This window comes from Canis lupus, chromosome 7 (assembly GCF_011100685.1).
Source record: "Canis lupus familiaris isolate Mischka breed German Shepherd chromosome 7, alternate assembly UU_Cfam_GSD_1.0, whole genome shotgun sequence".
In the NCBI taxonomy this organism is placed as follows: domain Eukaryota; kingdom Metazoa; phylum Chordata; class Mammalia; order Carnivora; family Canidae; genus Canis; species Canis lupus.
Genome location: NC_049228.1, coordinates 56,364,642 through 56,382,467, shown reverse-complemented (window position 1 = coordinate 56,382,467; position 17,826 = coordinate 56,364,642). Strand labels below are relative to the sequence as shown.

Below are 17,826 nucleotides of genomic sequence, written 5' to 3'. Positions count from 1 at the left end.
TTGTCGACAGCCTCCAATCAGAACACACCTACAGTCTTGTCTCTCTCTCTCTTTTTCACTAGAAAACTTTACCACTCCCTTGTCCCCTTTGAGTACCTGCCCTAAACAAATGATGGTGGCTGACTCCCTTGCTATTGCAGGCTCTGAACAAATAGCCTCTGTTTATTTTTATTTGGGTGGTTTTTGTGTCCATAGCATTATAACTGAGGTTAAAAGTTCAGCATCAATTTTGAAATTCCATATATTTTTATTAGTGTTATTATTGTGCAGAAAACACATCATGATCATTAAGGCTCACCCATGCAGCCATCTGCTTGTGAATGTACAATTTTTCCACCAGGCACATAATCCAAAAGCTTATGATCAATCCAATTCTCTTTCTTACATCATTACCACAATACAAATTCTTCACCTACTTTGAGTATTCCAGCTGCCTAATCTCCCTCCCTTTCCTTTCTACTATATATCTTTTCTGCTTTCCATTTTGTCTAGATTCCAATGTCTAGCATTTTAGCAATTTTTTAGTCAATAGTCTCATTAACCTTAAGTTTCATATGCCTGGGCAGCCCAGGTGGCCTAGCGGCTTAGCACCGCCTTCAGCCCAGGGTGTGATCCTGGAGACCCAGGATCAAGTCCCATATCAGCCTCCCTGCATGGAGCGTGCTTCTCCCTCTGCCTGTGTCTCTACCTCTCTCTTTCCTCTCTGTGTTTCTCATGAATAAATAAATAAAATCTTTAAAAAAAATGTTTCATATGCCTAAGTAAACTCTGGGTAGACAAATATTGTTTCTATTTTTTCTCCAGAAACTCTCCTTCTTAAGGAGGGTTCCTTGGTTTTGAGAAATTGTTTGCCAACTCCATTTACATGGTTAAATAGATTGCTATGAATCCTAGTAGTCCTAACCTCAACATAAATGCTCCAGGGATAGGCAGGTGAACCAACTGGAGTCAAGGAGTCTCATCCCAGGGCATTTCTAGATTTTTCTTTTTGGGAACAAGGATGGGTATTTATGAGTTCAGAGCTCTTGGAAATCATAGTTTTAGCCTAGTGGAATAAGCCTGTGTGAGAATAAAGTCCATAGTTGAAAGGAAAAAGAAAATATATGCATGTATCATTCACTGCCATAGAGCATAGAGAAGAAAGAACAAAGTCTGAGGATATAGTAACAGGTTAGTTGAGTCTGAGGTTATGTTGAATCTGAACAAGAGCGGAAGAGAAAAGGCTGAGTTGTATATAAGAGCTGTGGCAGTTCCCAACATAATGGAACTTCACCCAAGTAAAATCAGATTAATGTTCAAATTTATTGTTTTGATCGTTCTGGAAATTAGCTAGATATGGTTAATAATAAAACCTTAAGAATGCAAGAATAAAATGAGAAGTATTATGAATTCAGGATAGAAATGCCACTAGTCGTGGGCAGTCTGGGTGGCTCAGTGGTTGAGTGTCTGCTTTCTGCCCAGGTTGTGATCTCAGGGTCCTGGGATGGAGTCCTGCATTGGGCTCCCCACAGGAAGCCTGCTTCTCCCTCACATATATCTCTGCTTCTCTCTCTGGGTCTCTAATGAATAAATAAAATCCCCCCAAAAAAGAAGTACACTAGTCTCACATATAAATATCTAAAGTATAATTCAACATCAACAGCTCAAAATCCTTCAAGTTGTTAGATGTTTGGATGTGTCTGACAATTAGCCATCCGTTTGTCTTTAAGTTCTAACTTTGCTAAATGGTGTCCTAAACCCAATTTTCCAAGTAGGACCAAGAAGTGACTTGGTGGAGGGGAGGGACAGTTAGGGATATTAGGCAGTTTTTTGTTAGGCATGAATGAGGAGGGTTTAAGCAGGTGCTGGCCACACTGTCAGTGCTACCACTGAGGGTTAACAGCCACACCTTCAGAGCCACCTCTAAGGGCTAACAGAATAGGAAAGACCTAGCCACAGAGCTGGCTCAAAAGCCACAAGGGGACTTCTAAGTGCTGAGCATGCCCACAAAGGGTGAAACTTGCCCTTAAGTATCTTTAAGGTCACAAAAGCTCATTAGACTATAAATATATATACATAAATGAATACAGTTATAACAATGCATCCTGGGTAGGCCAGTGCTCAAAAGCCAAAATGTTATATGACCACTGGTTGTCAATCAAAAATGTCAATCAGTGCCAAATTTACATATGCAAAAAGCAGGCTTAAAAGGATGCCTCTAGGGATGCCTGGGTGGGTCAGTGGTTGAGTGTCTGCCTTCCTCTCAGGTGATGATCCCAGGGTCCTGGGATCAAGTCCCACATCAGGCTCCCCACAGAGGAGCCTGCTTCTCCTTCTATGTCTCTGCCTCTCTCTCTCTCTCTCTCTCTCTCTCTCTGTCTCTCATGAATAAATAAAAAAATCTTAAAAAAAAATAAAAGGATGCTTCTAAAGTTTCTGGGTGTCATTGCTACTCTTGTTCAAGCAGTGGCCTGCTTTCACTCTTGAAAGTGTACTATATTCAACTGCTCAATAAACTCTCCCCATTCAGGTCTTGGGTCTCCAATTCTCTAGTGCATTTGAGACAAGAACTGAGCTACCCAGTAACAGAGATATCTCTAGAATGCTACATTTGGGTCAAGATGTCCAGACAGATCATGCAATAGTAAATGGCCCTGGGAAATGACCAAGTCAATTTTCAAATATTTATTGAGCATCCAATGAGTGTCAAGAAAGAAATAGAAAATTCTTTGAATTGGAAGTGAATCTTGCAGATTCTCAGGCCTTAGTTAAGTCGTATCAGCTGTGTGCCTCATTTTCCTCATTGGCAGAAAGGAGGTGTTATTGTGGATCATCTTACTTGGGGTGCTATAGGACAAAACAAATTCCCAGCCTCTGCCCTAACTAGGTGTGCAGTATTTGGGCAGACACTTGAAAGACAAAATATCAAAAGAAGAAAAATAGCAATCCAAATAATAATACATGAGCCACCACAAGGAGGCCTTATAAGCAAAATAAAAGGTAGAAATAATTATTAAAAGAGAGCTTAGGGATGCAGTTCTGGACAATGTGAAGTACAGCTGGGCGGCCAGTGGAGGGAGACTTTACATCCCTTACCCGAGCCACGGGGATTTTTCTTAAACTCGCCGAGTGACAGCCCGTAAGGGATTGATTAAGGAACTGACCGAGTGGGGTGTAACTCTGGGCGCAGGCGCCCCGGCTCCTCGGGTCTGGATGCTGCCCGTGGGAGCCGTGCAGGCGACCAGAGGAGTGCGCAGCCCGACTCTCCGGCTCCGCGCGTTTCCCCCGCCGCTCCTGCCCAACCCCGCCGCCTCCCCGGCGCCGGCGGCCGAGGCCCTCCGGGTCGGTTACTCGGTGTCCAGGCAACCGCGGGGCTCCAGGCTCGCGCCCCCGGGGCCTCCCGAGCGGGTGGTGCGCCCGCCCCGCGCCCCCGCCCCGCCCGCCCTGCGCCCTCGCGCCCTTCCTTTAGTAACCAGCTCGCCCGCCAAACTCCTTTTCCTCTTCACTAAAGAGGGCGGGGTGGGCGCCAGTCGACGCCTCTCCTAGAGCAGTTACTAGGAGAATCAGAGCATCACAGACATATTAAATCCGAAGAAAGCAGGACTCTGTTTCTTTTTCTCAAAAAGCTGTTTCTGGTATCCTCATTATCATTTCTGTTAAAGGGAAGCCTGCCAGCGGCTGTTCTCTTTTGCCCCTTGGTGCAGTACAAGAAAGACTAAGTGCTAAGCTCTGTGAGGTTTGGTTGTTGGGTCTAAGCTGACTTTAGTATTGAAAAACCTAAACACTATTAGGGAGAAAAGGAAAACTTTTCTTTGTACCTGGAGTTCCAGGTGGGGAAAGTGAATTCAAGCCATTTGTGTAAGGGTCTATTTTTAATAAAAAAAAAAAAACAATTTTCAGGGGGGATCCCTGGGTGGCTCAGCGGTTTAGCACCTGCCTTCGGCCCAGGCCGTGATCCTGGGGTCCCGGGATCAAGTCCCATATCGGGCTCCCTGCATGGAGCCTGCTTCTCCCTCTGCGTGTCTCTCTCTCTCTCTCTCTCTCGCTGTCTGTCATGAATAAATAAATAAAATCTTTAAAAAAAAACAATTTTTGAAGTATGGTAGGTCCATCTCACAAAATATTAAGTTGCATAAAATGTATGCCTAAACTTTGTTTCCTCTTCAATGAATATATATATACTGTGACCTGAAATAGACTTCAAAAACACTGGGGCACCATCAGCTGCCTTCTCAAATGAAGCAAACCACTAGGTGATAAACTAAAGATACTTAAAAACATAGCATCAAGATAAGAATTAGTATTCTCACACAGACAAATCGTATTTCCAGGCAACACTGGAAACAGGCAGAGGCCAGGAAGGTTAAGTAATCAAAATCTATGGCTCTGCCTTTCTCTCTCTTTGTGTCTCTCATGAATAAATAAAAAAAAATATTTTTTAAAAAAAAGAGTCAATTCAATTAGTAATTCTTTACAATGGTGGGAAATCAGCAAGGCCATGTGATTATTCCAGCCAAAGATGCAAAAAAGGAAGAGGTCTTAATATTATATTTATATATGCAGAAGCAGAGCTCTTTTTTGTAATTAAAAAATAGATTCCAGAATGTACTCTCCACTTTCCCATCTTCTTCCATTAATCATTTAAATCTGACATGTTAGCAATACAATGTTAAATTTAAACTAAATAAATCATTTGCATACCAATAAATATATATTCATGAGGATTCAAAGTATCTAAATGAATATATTAAAACAATACCTAGATTTTTCTCGCAAAACAAAACTACCTACAAGAAACCTTTCTTGACAATTTTCTCTTCACTTATTAGAACTCATTGATAATTGCTATATACCTATTATGATAGATTTTTTTTTAAGATTTTATTTATTTATTCATGAGAGACACAGAGAGACAGAGACAGAGACACAGGCAGAGGGAGAAGCAGGCTCCAGGCAGGGAGCCTGACGACTGAATCTCGGTCTCCAGATCAGGCCCTGGGCTGAAGGTGGCGCTAAACTGCTGAGCCACCCAGCCTGCCCCTATTATGATAGAATTCTGAGATGAATCCCAAGGACCCTACCTCGTGGTATACATTCTCTGCCTAATCCTCTGGACTTTTATTGTTTTCATTAGCTTGCTGTATGGTACAATTGACTTTTGAAAGGGAGACCATCAAAAAAATAAACAATAAAAAAATAAATAAAAAGAGATACCATCCAGGGTGCCTTGGACCTGATTGGATGAATCATTAAAAGGAACTGGCCTCTTCCTGGAGTCAAAGATTTGAAACCTCAGAGGGATTTGACACCAGGAATCTTTTCCAGTGTCAGCTTTGAAGATTGAGGGACCATGTGGCAAAAATGCAACCATCTTCTAAGAGCTGAGAAGGCCCCAGCTGACAGCCAGCATGGAAATGGGGACCTTAGTCCTATAACCTAAAGGAACTGTATTCTACCAACAAGTCAAATAGACGTGGAAAAAGAATGTGCTCCAAATGAGAATACATCCTGCAGCAGCTTGATTTTGACCTGTATGTCCCTGAGCAGGCAACTCAATCAACCTCTCCTGGATTTCTGGCCTATAGCATTGTGAGCTAATAAATAGATGTTATTTTAAGCTGCTGCACTTAGGGTAAGTTGTTAGGTAGTATAGAAAACTAAAACTCCTATTAATTTAATTTGAATAAATGAAAGTGGGATTTTTAAATAAAGATATAGGAGTATCTCAGGAAACCCAAGGCAAGATTGTAGCAGACACTCAACTAGGACAGAAATCAGACACTGTAAAGTTAAACCAATACCAGATCAATTATAAATAAGAATACATAGATAAGGTCATCTTATTAGTAAATATAAAAACAAACTTTCTCTAAAAATAGAACAAATACTTTTCTATAGGTACAATAAAAGATAAAGATCAGAATGACAAAAATAGAGGAAATAAAAATACATTCCATGAAAAACTATCATTCAAGAATGAGAGAAAAAACATTTTTTGAAAAAACAAGGAGTTTACCATTAGTGGAACCATGCTAGATATTATATTTTAGGAAGAAAGAAAATAGTATAGATACTGTAAAGATATTTGGTTGAATCTAAACAATTTTCAACCATATGAAAACATATCAAGTATAAACATGTCCTATAGTTGTTCTTGGCTTTCTCTTCCTAATCAGCCCCTATCTAATTAGTTCTTAAGACCTGTGCATGCAACTATCTTAATTTATCTCTGACAGTGTTTGAACATTTCAAGAATTAAATTTAACAAGAGAATGTTTTAGACTCCTTTTTTACTTACACCAGAATTATTTAGAGCTGCTTTTATATTAAATAAATGCATACCACACCTGCTATAGAGAATTAGCTGAATCCTTCTATTTATTTATAATAATGTTTTATTAAGATGGACCGGCAGAGTCTTCAGTAGACAATTGGAACCAGTATCTAATTATATCTGAAAAAGTGGCATGCTATCAGTTTCTCTAAATTAAAATTTACTGTGTTTGGCAAGACACTCTCCAAAATTCAATTTTCTTACATCCAATCACTTTTTACAAAAACTTGATTCAGTGTTACACTGTAAGTAATTCACACTGATGTACAACGAAAGTAAGTTCAAAGAGACCATTACTAATGTTTTTCTATAATGAAATATGATTTAAAATATTTGAAGACCAAAAACATTTTGCTTTATCATCAATGCTGTAGAATTTGGAGAATATTCAATGTAGAATATTCATGTGCTAAAGATTACCTTTAGAACTTTCTAAAGTAAATCTTCAATGCTTCTAAATACTAAACATTCCTACAGATATCCCTGTTGCCACCCTCTGTAAGGTTGTAGTCATTTGTCCAGGAAAGCACCCCCTGAGTTTTCATTATAAGATTCCATTCATCTCATCTGCATGTCATAAAGCATCAATCCATATATTTTATAGAATACATACAATCCAATACTTCATCAGAGAATACAATCTTGAAGTCTCTCTAAGCAGTTTTATCAAAGTTTGCCCGAAAGGACACTATTTACAAACCATATGTTGTTTTAAAGATGTGGTGTTTGAAGACTTTCCTGTGTGGTTTCAGATATTTTCCTGAATCAGATGCAACCAACATCAAGTTACCTGTTTGAACATTATTAGCTTTCCATGTAATGGGGTCATTTTAACAGTTAATGTTACTCTTTCAACTTTTATCAAATGGTACTTTCATTAAAAAGGTATGTGAAATGTACTACAATGTTAATTTAGATAATATTGTTCATCATATCACACAGTAGATCACAAAGTTATGCGTAGAAAATTAATGTGTGTGTGTGCAAGAGAGAGAGTCTGAATGGATTGAATATCAGGAGAGATCTGACAGGCAGTTGTTTAACTCAAGAAATCAGTGTAAACCATGTATAAATTATGAGATTCAGATAGCTATCTGAGTTTCTTCTCTTATCCTATCAAACAGACATGAAGCCTAATTTTAGCAACCATGTAAGCCCTTTGGCCCTTATTTTCAGCTGCCACTTACATTACATTAGCTTTCATTTTATATTTTGTTGTATATGATCTTAAATTTGTTGTGAGAAAAAGTTATGTAAGCATAAAGCAAAAGTGAATATGAAGGGAATGCTCAGTAAAGATATAGCGAGTGAAATTCATGTCATTTTATAAGCTATCAACATAAGATTCTGCACTCTGTGGGGGAAATTAAGTCGCTATTTTCTAAGACAGTCATGATTTCATCTGATCCATAATACTGTCTTAGCGAATTTAGAAATTGCCTATAAGATAACATTGACCATAGCATTGAATCTAGTGTTCTAAAATTGATTAAAATAGTGAAAAGTACCAGACTTGCAACCTGCTAAAGGCATAGTTCTCACATATCCAATCTCCCATGGAAACAGACCTAAATAATATAGTAAAGAATTATTCTGGTGGTTTTCTTAAAAAGAAGGGGGTGACCCATGTCTCAGTCACTTGGTTAGGCATCCTACTTTTTTTTATTGGAGTTCAATTTGCCAACATGTAGTATAACACCCAGTGCTCATCCCATCAAGTGCCCCCCTCAGTGCCCATCACCCAGTCACCCCCACCTCCCGCCCACCTCCCTTTCCAACACGCCTTGTTCGTTTCCCAGAGTTAGGAATCTCTAATGTTCTGTCTCCCTTTCTGATATTTCCCACTCATTTTTTCTCCTTTCCTCTTTATTCCCTTTCACTATTTTTTATATTCCCCAAATGAATGAGACCATATAATGTTTGTCCTTCTCCGATTAATTTATTTCACTCAGCATAATACCCTCCAGTTCCATCCACGTCGAAGCAAATGGTGAGTATTTGTCATTTCTAATGGCTGAGTAATATTCTATTGTATACATAAACCACATCTTCTTTATCCATTCGTCTTTCGATGGACACTGAGGCTTTTTCCACAGTTTGGCTATTGTGGACATTGCTGCTATAAACATCGGGGTGCTGGTGTCCCGGCGTTTCACTGCATCTGTATCTTTGGGGTAAATCCCCAGCAGTGAAATTGCTGGGTCATAGGGCAGATCTATTTTTAACTCTTTGAGGAACCTCCACACAGTTTTCCAGAGTGGCTGCACCAGTTCACATTCCCACCAACAGTGCAAGAGGGTTCCCCTTTCTCCACAGCCTTTCCAACATTTGTTGTTTCCTGCCTTGTTAATTTTCCCCATTCTCACTGGTGTGAGGTGGTATCTCATTGTGGTTTTGATTTGTATTTCCCTGATGGCAAGTGATGCAGAGCATTTTCTCATGTGCTTGTCGGCCATGTCTATGTCTTCCTCTGTGAGAGTTCTGCTCTTGATTTCAGCTCAGGTCATGATCTCATCATTCAGAATTGTGAGATTCAGCCCCACATTGGGCTCCCCACCGCGTGTGAAGGCTACTTAAAATTCTCTCTCTCTCTCTCTCTGCCCCAAGCCTCCTCTCTCTCACTCTCTCAAAAAAAGAAAATAATTCTGGTGGTTTTGGTTTATTACCTATGCCAGGATCCCTGTCTCAACTACCCATGCATAACAGTCCTTTCAGTAGTAGGCACCATGCTGTTTGACCATCTTTATAGCTTTGATTTGTCCATTCCTCTCCCAAGAGGTAAGTAGTAGTTAGTCTTTCAGTTAGAAACTGTGTTCCATTGTCAAAGCAAGTCACTTAAACATGAGATGAATGGATGGATAGATAGGCAAATACATTCATATATATACATATAATGAAAAGGTATCATGAATTACCTTTCACTGGAAAAAGCTAGAAAGGAAAAAAGATTCCCTTTGCTCATGGCTTTATCTGTGCTCAGTGAGAATCATCACCTGCTAATTTCTGTTTATTTATTGATGTTTCATATTTCCTGAAAAGGCTCTGGATAATAAATTGCAATAATTATGCTATCATTTATTTATTGAATACTGCCACATACCAGATTGTGCAATTTCCTATTCTCAGATATACCTCTTGGACAGATACTGTCCTCTCTTTTTTATTTTATTTTTTAAAGATTTATTTATTATAGAGTGGGAGAAAGGAGTGCTCAGAGGGAGAGAGAGAAAGAATCTTAAGCAGACTCACTGCTTAGTGTAGAACTCCATATGGAGCTCAGTCTCACAACTCTGAGATCATGACCTGAGCCGAAATCAAGACTCTGTTGGTTAACTGACTATATCATTCATGTGCCTCTGTTTTCTCTTTTTGAAATAATACTGTGATTTGGAACAGGTTACATGACTTGCCCATAGACACAATTAGTAATTAGTGGAGTAATATTCAAACAAAAATGTCACTAAAATCTGTACTCTTTACAACACACTACTGACTGAGTTGTTTTATAGCAATATATAAAAGTTCATCCCATGAGCACTGGGTGTTATGCTATATGTTGGCAAATTGAACTCCAATAAAAAAATATACAAAGAAAAAAGTTCATCCCAAAATAGGTAATTAATTATTGTTTATCCCGCATATATACTGTGAAACATAGGCCAGCCAAAATGGTCATGATAATATGAGGGAGATAGAGGATGAGAATCAGAAGGAAAAGAACCTGTTTTCTTTAGCTGGTATCCTGTCAGGAAATTGATGAAACATTCAAGGGAGGACACTGAGGAAAACTTAATAAAGGCACCATTTACACAGTACACTACCTAGGCAGTAGTTTAGAATTACTTGGAAGTAGATTTAGATTAGTCATAAATGTATACTGAGAACTCTAGGATGACCTTTAAAACTTTTTTTTAAGAATTATATTTGATATTATAAAAAAAGAAAATGGAATCATACAAAATGCTCACTTAAAACCAAAACATGACAGAAACAAAGGAGAGGTTAAAAAAAGAAACCAAGAACAAACGAATTGAAAACTGACACTACCTGACTTCAAGACTTACTATAAAGTTATATTAATCAAAACAGTGTCATAATAGTGAAATAACAGAAGAATAGATCAAGGGAACAGAATAGAGAACCCAAACATGCACTCAAACAAATATAGCCAATTACCTTTTGACAAAGGAACAAAAGCAATTCAATGGAGAAAGCTAGTCTTTACAACAAATGATCCCGGAACTACTAGACATCCACGTGCAAAAATAAATAAATCTATATGCTGGCCTTAGACTTTCACAATAAATTAGCTCTTAATCATAGACCAAAATGTAAAAAGCAAACTTCTAAATCTTCTAGTAAATAACATAGGAGAAAATCTAGGTACCTTGGGTTTGTCAATGACTTTTATTTATTTTTTGATTTAATTTAAATTTTTTTATTTTTTTGGTGATAACTTTTTAGGTACAATAAAAAAAGCATGATCCATGAAAGACAAAATTGATAAGGTGTACTCCATTAAAATTAAAACCATCTTCTCCTCAAAAGATTCTGTTAAAAGAATGAAAAGTCAAGCCACAGACTGGAAGATAGAGGACTTATATCCAAAATATACAAGAACTCTTAAAACTCAACAATATGAAAACAAGCAACTCATTTTAAAAAGAAAAACAGGCCAAGAGTTCTGGACAGACTCCTTTGGATGAAAGTCTCATACTAGTGAAAGGAGAGTGGTGTGGTGGGACAAGTCCCAGCTGTCCAAGCCAAGCCAATAGGGAGCTCCAATGAAAAAACTGTCCATAATAGGAGCCCCATGTTGGGAAGAAATGGCCTGACTCTAGTATCAGTGCCATACTACCACTGACATGCTCAGTCATTGTCTGGGAGTAGCCTAGGGAGGGCATGGCCTCAGTGTGAATGCTATGAGACATCCATAAGCAGCATCAGCTAGAGGCTGCTCTCTACTTACACTATCTATACTATGTCCTTTTTCATAGGGACAACTGACATGGGCACTTCTGAGGCATTCAAGACAATTTTGTAAAATTATTTGGTGTCCTCGTTCAGATATGCATCCCTAAAGGAGCCCAGTAGCAATCCAGAAGTTCAGTAACAATCCAGTTATTATTAATTTGGATATATATATTCAAATAGGTAATTGTTTTCAGCAGGATAGATAATGATCTTTGACCAAGTGCAATATGAGTCCTAGTGTAGCTTACCAGAGGCTCTGTAACTTGTGGCAGACTCTTAATACTATTGCATTTACTAAGCCAAAAGGCAAGAGGCAAGATTGTTTACATCATACTCTAAATATGCTGCACAGCATTTTATAACTCCAGGTGCAATTCAAAACTGACAGCATTGTTACCTGGTAAACAGGTCAGAGCAACACAGACAAAATCAGTATATGCTGCCTTCAATACCCAAAGAAGTCCATTAAGTGTTTGCTTCTTTGGTTAATGATAGAAGGTGCTACCATTTTTCTATCTCTGTAAAAAGTGTATCTTGACATGCCCAAGACCATTGGAACCTTAGAAATTTCACAGGTGTGGCAGAACCCTGAACATTTGCAATATATCTCTCATCCTGTGGAATTCATGTGTTTTATTAAGGCATCTAGAGGAATTTCATTTTTTTAATTCCCAATAAAATTAGTCTTTACTTCACAATGAACTTGCATTATATGATCTGGAATTTCAAAATTAAAAATAATCCTCAACACTATCTTAAGGATAGAGAGGTGAAGGATAGAGAGGTGAAAATTGTTATGGCAGGAAGTGAAGGCATACTGCTATCTTCCAAGTGAATCTAATCTGCTTCTGACTATATTCTCTGATAGGAATTGAAAAAAGGAGGATTTGCTAAATCTATGGTCCTATAGCATGTATTAGGGGATCTGCTGATGTGTTGCAATAAAGATACCACAGCTGTAGATCACTAACTGAATTTTCAGCAACTCTACAATCATTCTCAGGACCTGAGTGGCTCTACACCAAAGTGGGGTTATGATAGGGATCAGTACTTGGTTTCTTCAAGTGCTTGATCATGGCACTACTCTCTAAAATTCCCCAATGTATGGCATTATTACTTTTGCTTTATTTTCTTAGAAAAAGGATTAGCAACAGGAGCTTCTGCTTGGCTTTTATACTATAATAACCCCCACTTCATGGGCCACAGTATCTGTGTGGAGATTCAGCTAAATGTTAGATATATCCATTTGCACTATACATTCTAGAATTAGGGTAATAATCACATAATTGGTGTATGGTCACAGTGAATCCTGTAGGAAAAGAAAAGGGGCCAAAATTCTCTGCATAATCTGGAATTTTCATAGTCTTCACTCTGACTAGTATATTGTTGTAGCACTTTGGGTCTCTAGAGATTAGCATCATTTCAGAAACAGGACTTCATAATGTCCAGAAGTTCTGGGTAAATTGCTTAACTCAATACATGTGGTAATACCCATATGTCCTCTGGGTAAAGTCTGGAAGAAAAGTCAAGACTATACCAGCCATTCTTCAGCTACAGTGTTAATGTTTGGAGAGTGGCTGATATCTGGAAGTAGGTAAAAGTATATGACTTCCTTAAGGATACTTTTTTGTTTTTTGCCCACTAAATCTAGATCTGCCTATATGTGTCAAGAAGCATGTCATAGTCTGCCCAACTGTTTTATTCCTAAAGACCTCGTAAGCAACTGGCCATCATCACAGTGTCCTACAAGACACCTCATCTGATTGTCACTCGCTGGTGCTGCTCATGTGGTCATTGTCCTGACCTTGTATATGAGAGTAAAGTGCATCCACCTGGCTTCTACAAGAGAAAAGATGACTCTAACATCAAGGGAAATTCCATTGAGTTTTGGTGGCTCAAATTCCATAGTCTTGTCTGTGCTTGTCAAATGTTACTCTTTTGTTGCACAGTCTCTGCTTCTCCATCAGTGCCTTAACTTAGCATAAGACACTTGGAAATGTTGAGTATTTAAATGTTGCTGGATTCCTGCCTTCATTTGAGTCAAGCTATGAGCGTGATTTTCTGCCATATTTTCCCTGAGACTTCAGGAGATGAGGAGTTCCTTGAAAGCTAACATAGGAACTTTCTCATTTTGCGTTCATGTTCTGAATTAGCATTCAAGGCCCTCTTTGTCATTTTCTCCTGTATATACTACAGGAGATCCTGTATTTGAAAAGTCAACAGACCACCCAGCATTTATAATCATAATTTTTGCCACAGTGACTAATTAACAAAGCCAGTTTATTTCTGAATACCTTACTTTCCATATTGACTTCATCCCATGCCACCACTGGTAATAATTTGAATTATGATAATGCCATCACATGACTCATGTGTAACTTACTATGTTACATTTCTCTCTAGTGAGCAGTGCTCACTAGTGCTTCTTAACTATGCAAGAAAACCAATTTCAGAATGCCAATTTGAAGTTATGTTTCCTAGGACCATTTCTTCTATCAAACACCATAACAAAGTATTATCAGCAAAAAGAAGGTATTCTAAAATGATAATGTGGAGAGCTAAATTAAAGGATAATTTACAATATATAATTAAGTTTAAGGGAAACCAAATGATTGGTGAAAAATCCTGGAAATAATGAAAAAGGAAGCTGTTACCACCACAGCATAGTAAGAAGAAATAGAAGCTAGCAGAATCAAGCAAAGTCTTGAAAGATGATCTAACAAGTGTTCTCACCTTTAGCAACCTGGTAGGAGTGAAGTAGAAGAACACATATCTTCATATCACTCTTTTCCTACCCTCTAGTATCTTGCTGGTATATCCCATTAAGAAAGAAAACCCAGAGAGGGGCTTCAACTGATTTAGTCCAAATACTCCAGGCTCCTAGGATACAGAGCAGGGTGGTAAATGGTGCAGAAATGGGTGCACAGAAGGAAATAAAAAGTATCCAGTAGAGTGTTAAATGCTCTTATAGATGTCTTAGAAGGTACCCTGAACCAACCTGACCCAATGTGGATCTAGCCTCAGGATAAGGGATAATAGGAAACAGCAAAAATTTTAGATCTTTTTGGTAAGGATATAAAAGTAGAAGAATACATAAGCTTCACTTTCTGGTTGAAACCCAGGAAGATGCTAAGCCTCAAAGAGAAGCCTTTTAAACTAGAATGGTACAGTGACATATTAGATATTGTGACAGAGGAATTCTATGCGGAGATAATCTGAGAAAGCTCCCTAACCCCCACAACTCAAGTCTCTCACTGCTGCAGAAAAAGGAAAAACTGCAACTGAAATTTTTCTATGCTCACCACCCTCCTTGAGAGGATTGTGGGAAGTCCGAGATGGCTAGAAGAAATGAAAAAGCCCTCCAAATAGACACTAGTGTCGATAGCCAACCAATAAAAGCCACAGTGAGGCCTTAAATGTGGCCTCAGATGTCAATGGGACTAAGTGCTAAGAGACTTTAGGATGCACTCTGTCTCAGCTGGACACTATAGTAGAGAAGATACACCATGCCCATCAATGACAAGATGTCCCATAAACCACAATGGAAGAAGAGTCTTTGGTATACTCTGCTTTGAGGGAGTACAATGAAATGAAAAAAAAGTTGAAGTGTCAGCTTACTTGAAATTAATTAGGTTCAGTCCTTAATCATCAGTCAGAATGGGTGTTCAAAATAGAGGTTTTTCAGTTGACAACTAAAAGTTACATTTGCCACCTAAATATATGACTTGAGAATTCCTACCAGAAAGCTGTAAATATACACACATATATAGTATGTCCACATAATGTGCTCCACTGAAAGTAATTTGAGCAAAAGTTTAAGTCGGGATGAACAGATAATTTTCTATATCCACAATTCTTTTGTGATTATCATCAGACATTTCAATTTATAATTCCAACAAAACATTTTACCCAAGTGGCCTACTGGGTTAATCAGTACCATACAGCTTAAAATGTGCACATTTTCACATATATTTCTGTAACTCAGTATCATTAAAAAGTTATGTTTCTAAAGTGGCAAGTACATTTGTAGTTATTTTCTTTTACTTGAATCTGAGACTAATTCTAATTGATTGTACTTAAAATTTATAAATTTTACAAGAGGAATAGCATAGTTATTATCCCTAATGAAGCTCCTGTGGTGTGTCAACCCAACCAGTGACTATTACCACATGTCTTATTTGGCCTTCAAATTTTCCCTCTGCCACAACATGCTATTGTTAAGTTAATTATAATCTAGAATTCTCACTAAGTTTATGTGTATATGTTGCCTTGCAGTCTTCAGAATTAAGTCATAAGTTTTAAGACAAAAATTTCCACTTTAAGAAAACACTACTTTCCCTAAGAGTTTAATAAATTAGAAATATAAAACTACTATTTTTCCTGCTTTACAAAATATAATGATGAAAATTTCTAACTAATAAAAAGCCACTTATGCTTCAAATGAACACAACATATGCCAGGTTTCAATCTCATGACAATTTTCATGACCAAGTCACTAGAACCAAAAAAAGAAATTTTTGTAGTTAAAATGTTGTCACTTTAGTGTACACACAATAGTTTCAAGGCTTTTGTCATGTTAATTATTTTGATTAATAATTTGGGAGCCCAAAAATGATTCTTGACTTTAATGTCATGAAGTCTATTAAAGTGTTCTTTTATATTTTCTATCTTATTAAATTTATCTGCTTCCAGATCTATTTTTCATTGTAAGATTTCTGTACCTAGTTAGAAATACACAATAATGAAAAGTAGTTTGTCCAAGGCTACAAAGCCTAATGGCTTCATCCTGGTAGGCATAAAATAACATATAGTCCTCAAATCACTGTTGTACACCTGAAACTAATGTAATGTCAATTACAATAAAAGAAAAAGAACAGTTACATCAAAAAGATTCATATTCTCCTTAATTTGTTATTAAAAATAAGGAATCCCTCCATTTATTTAAGTATCTTGTATTGAGCTATTGCTCTTTGGGGCATTTTTTGATTCTTTGTCATTCATTCGTTGATTTGCAACGTAATTTAGGAGGAAGAATGAATTATGACAGATGCTTATTACACTTACTGAATATTTATCACATACTAGACACTGTTCTAAATGCTTTACATCATTAATTTATTTAATTTTCACAAAAGTTCTCTGCGGCAGTTACTTTTATAGGTGACTAAATAAAAGTATACTTCTCCAAAATATCTTAACCAGTAGGTGGTAGAGAAAGCAGTCAAGTCCAGGCAACCAGATTACAGAGTTACACTCTTAGCCACTTTGCTGCACTGCCTGCCTCACATATGAGAACACGTAGGAAAACTACAGAAGACTGTTACACAGTCTCCTGTTTTTTTAAGTACAATTTATGTAATCAAATCATATGACCTCTCTTATCTAATGTACTTTCTTCCCACTGTAGAACTGCATGCATCTCCACTCCACCCACTCTCCAAAAGGTCTCTCTAGTTCCAGGAATATGTAAACAGCTTCCAGGATGGCTCTAATTCTGCTCGATAAGGGTCAAACCTTTTGTTCCCCTGCAGAGTTTTTACCACTGGAAAATGAGAGCCCACTGTTCCCTTTCACACATGAATAATAAGGAAGAGTAATAGGTTAAAAAAAAAAAAAAAAGGTTCTGAAATCCAATCTTGAAAAGAACAAACAACTGAGGAGATTAGATATTTGTATTACCTAGTATTGATAATGCAAATAAACCACTGAAAAATAAGGAATGTAACTAAACTAACGGATGCATATTGCTGTAGTCTGTTAGACTTAACTTTTCTCATTCAAGGATCTTGAATTTCTACCCTGCCACAGAGCTTTAATTTACTCTCTTGAAATTATTAGTGACAACATTTAAGCATCCCACAGAAATCCTTTTTTAGTTAAAATAATTGTAGCAATTATATTTAAGTTATTAGCATTGGTTTATAGCTAAGTGTATTGACTCATGAAACTACTTAACTCTTAGGTTCAAAATAATTTCTTTTATTTAACATGTAGTTGAAAATGAGAAATTATTTTCACAAAGTAGTCTGCATCAAAGACTATTTGTGGACAAAGTGTTTCTTAGAAGAGGAAACTATCCACACATTGAGCCATTTATTCGTTAATTCAGAAAATGTCTCTTGAGCACGTAGCTAATTGCCAAACATTTTTATTACAGTGAACAAAACAAATTTTCTGCCCTAAAAGAGCTTACATTTTAATGTGGGAGACAGACAGTTCCTCCATATACAAATGAATATATAATATCGAGTGCTAAGAAGAAAGTGGAGAGGTTAAAGGGATAGACTAATAAGGATGGTTGTTACTTTAGATGTGCTGCATTCAAAGACTTCATAGGTAAGGTGTCGTTTGAAGGGAGACTGAATGAAGCCAGAGGCAAACCATGAGACTGTTCAGAGAAGAGTGTCATTGACAAAAGAAACCACAAATGCCAAGGCCCAGAGGCAGGAGAATGAAGTGTTTCTGCTATTTTTTGTATAATTATACTAGTGGTGGAGGGTAAAACTGCTTTCTGCAGAAATATGGGCTTGAAGGGAAAT

General features: G+C 37.5%; 1 protein-coding gene and 1 long non-coding RNA gene across 9 annotated transcripts in view; one reads left to right on the top strand and one right to left on the bottom strand.

Annotated features, from left to right (window-relative positions):
• Nucleotides 1-3,286, bottom strand: part of CCDC178 (coiled-coil domain containing 178) — a 426,260-nt gene extending 422,974 nt beyond the window's left edge. For 5 of the 8 annotated variants that reach the window (XM_038543570.1, XM_038543575.1, XM_038543577.1 and 2 more), the window contains exon 1: nucleotides 3,144-3,286. The gene's annotated coding sequence lies outside the window, so the exon portion shown is untranslated. Of the gene's footprint in view, nucleotides 1-3,075 lie in introns of all 8 variants that reach the window. The other 3 variants (XM_038543571.1, XM_038543573.1, XM_038543572.1) reach the window with 3 other exon arrangements.
• LOC111096779 overlaps nucleotides 1-17,826 on the top strand; it is a 77,392-nt gene that overhangs the window by 26,821 nt on the left and 32,745 nt on the right. The gene's annotated exons all lie outside the window — the stretch shown is intronic.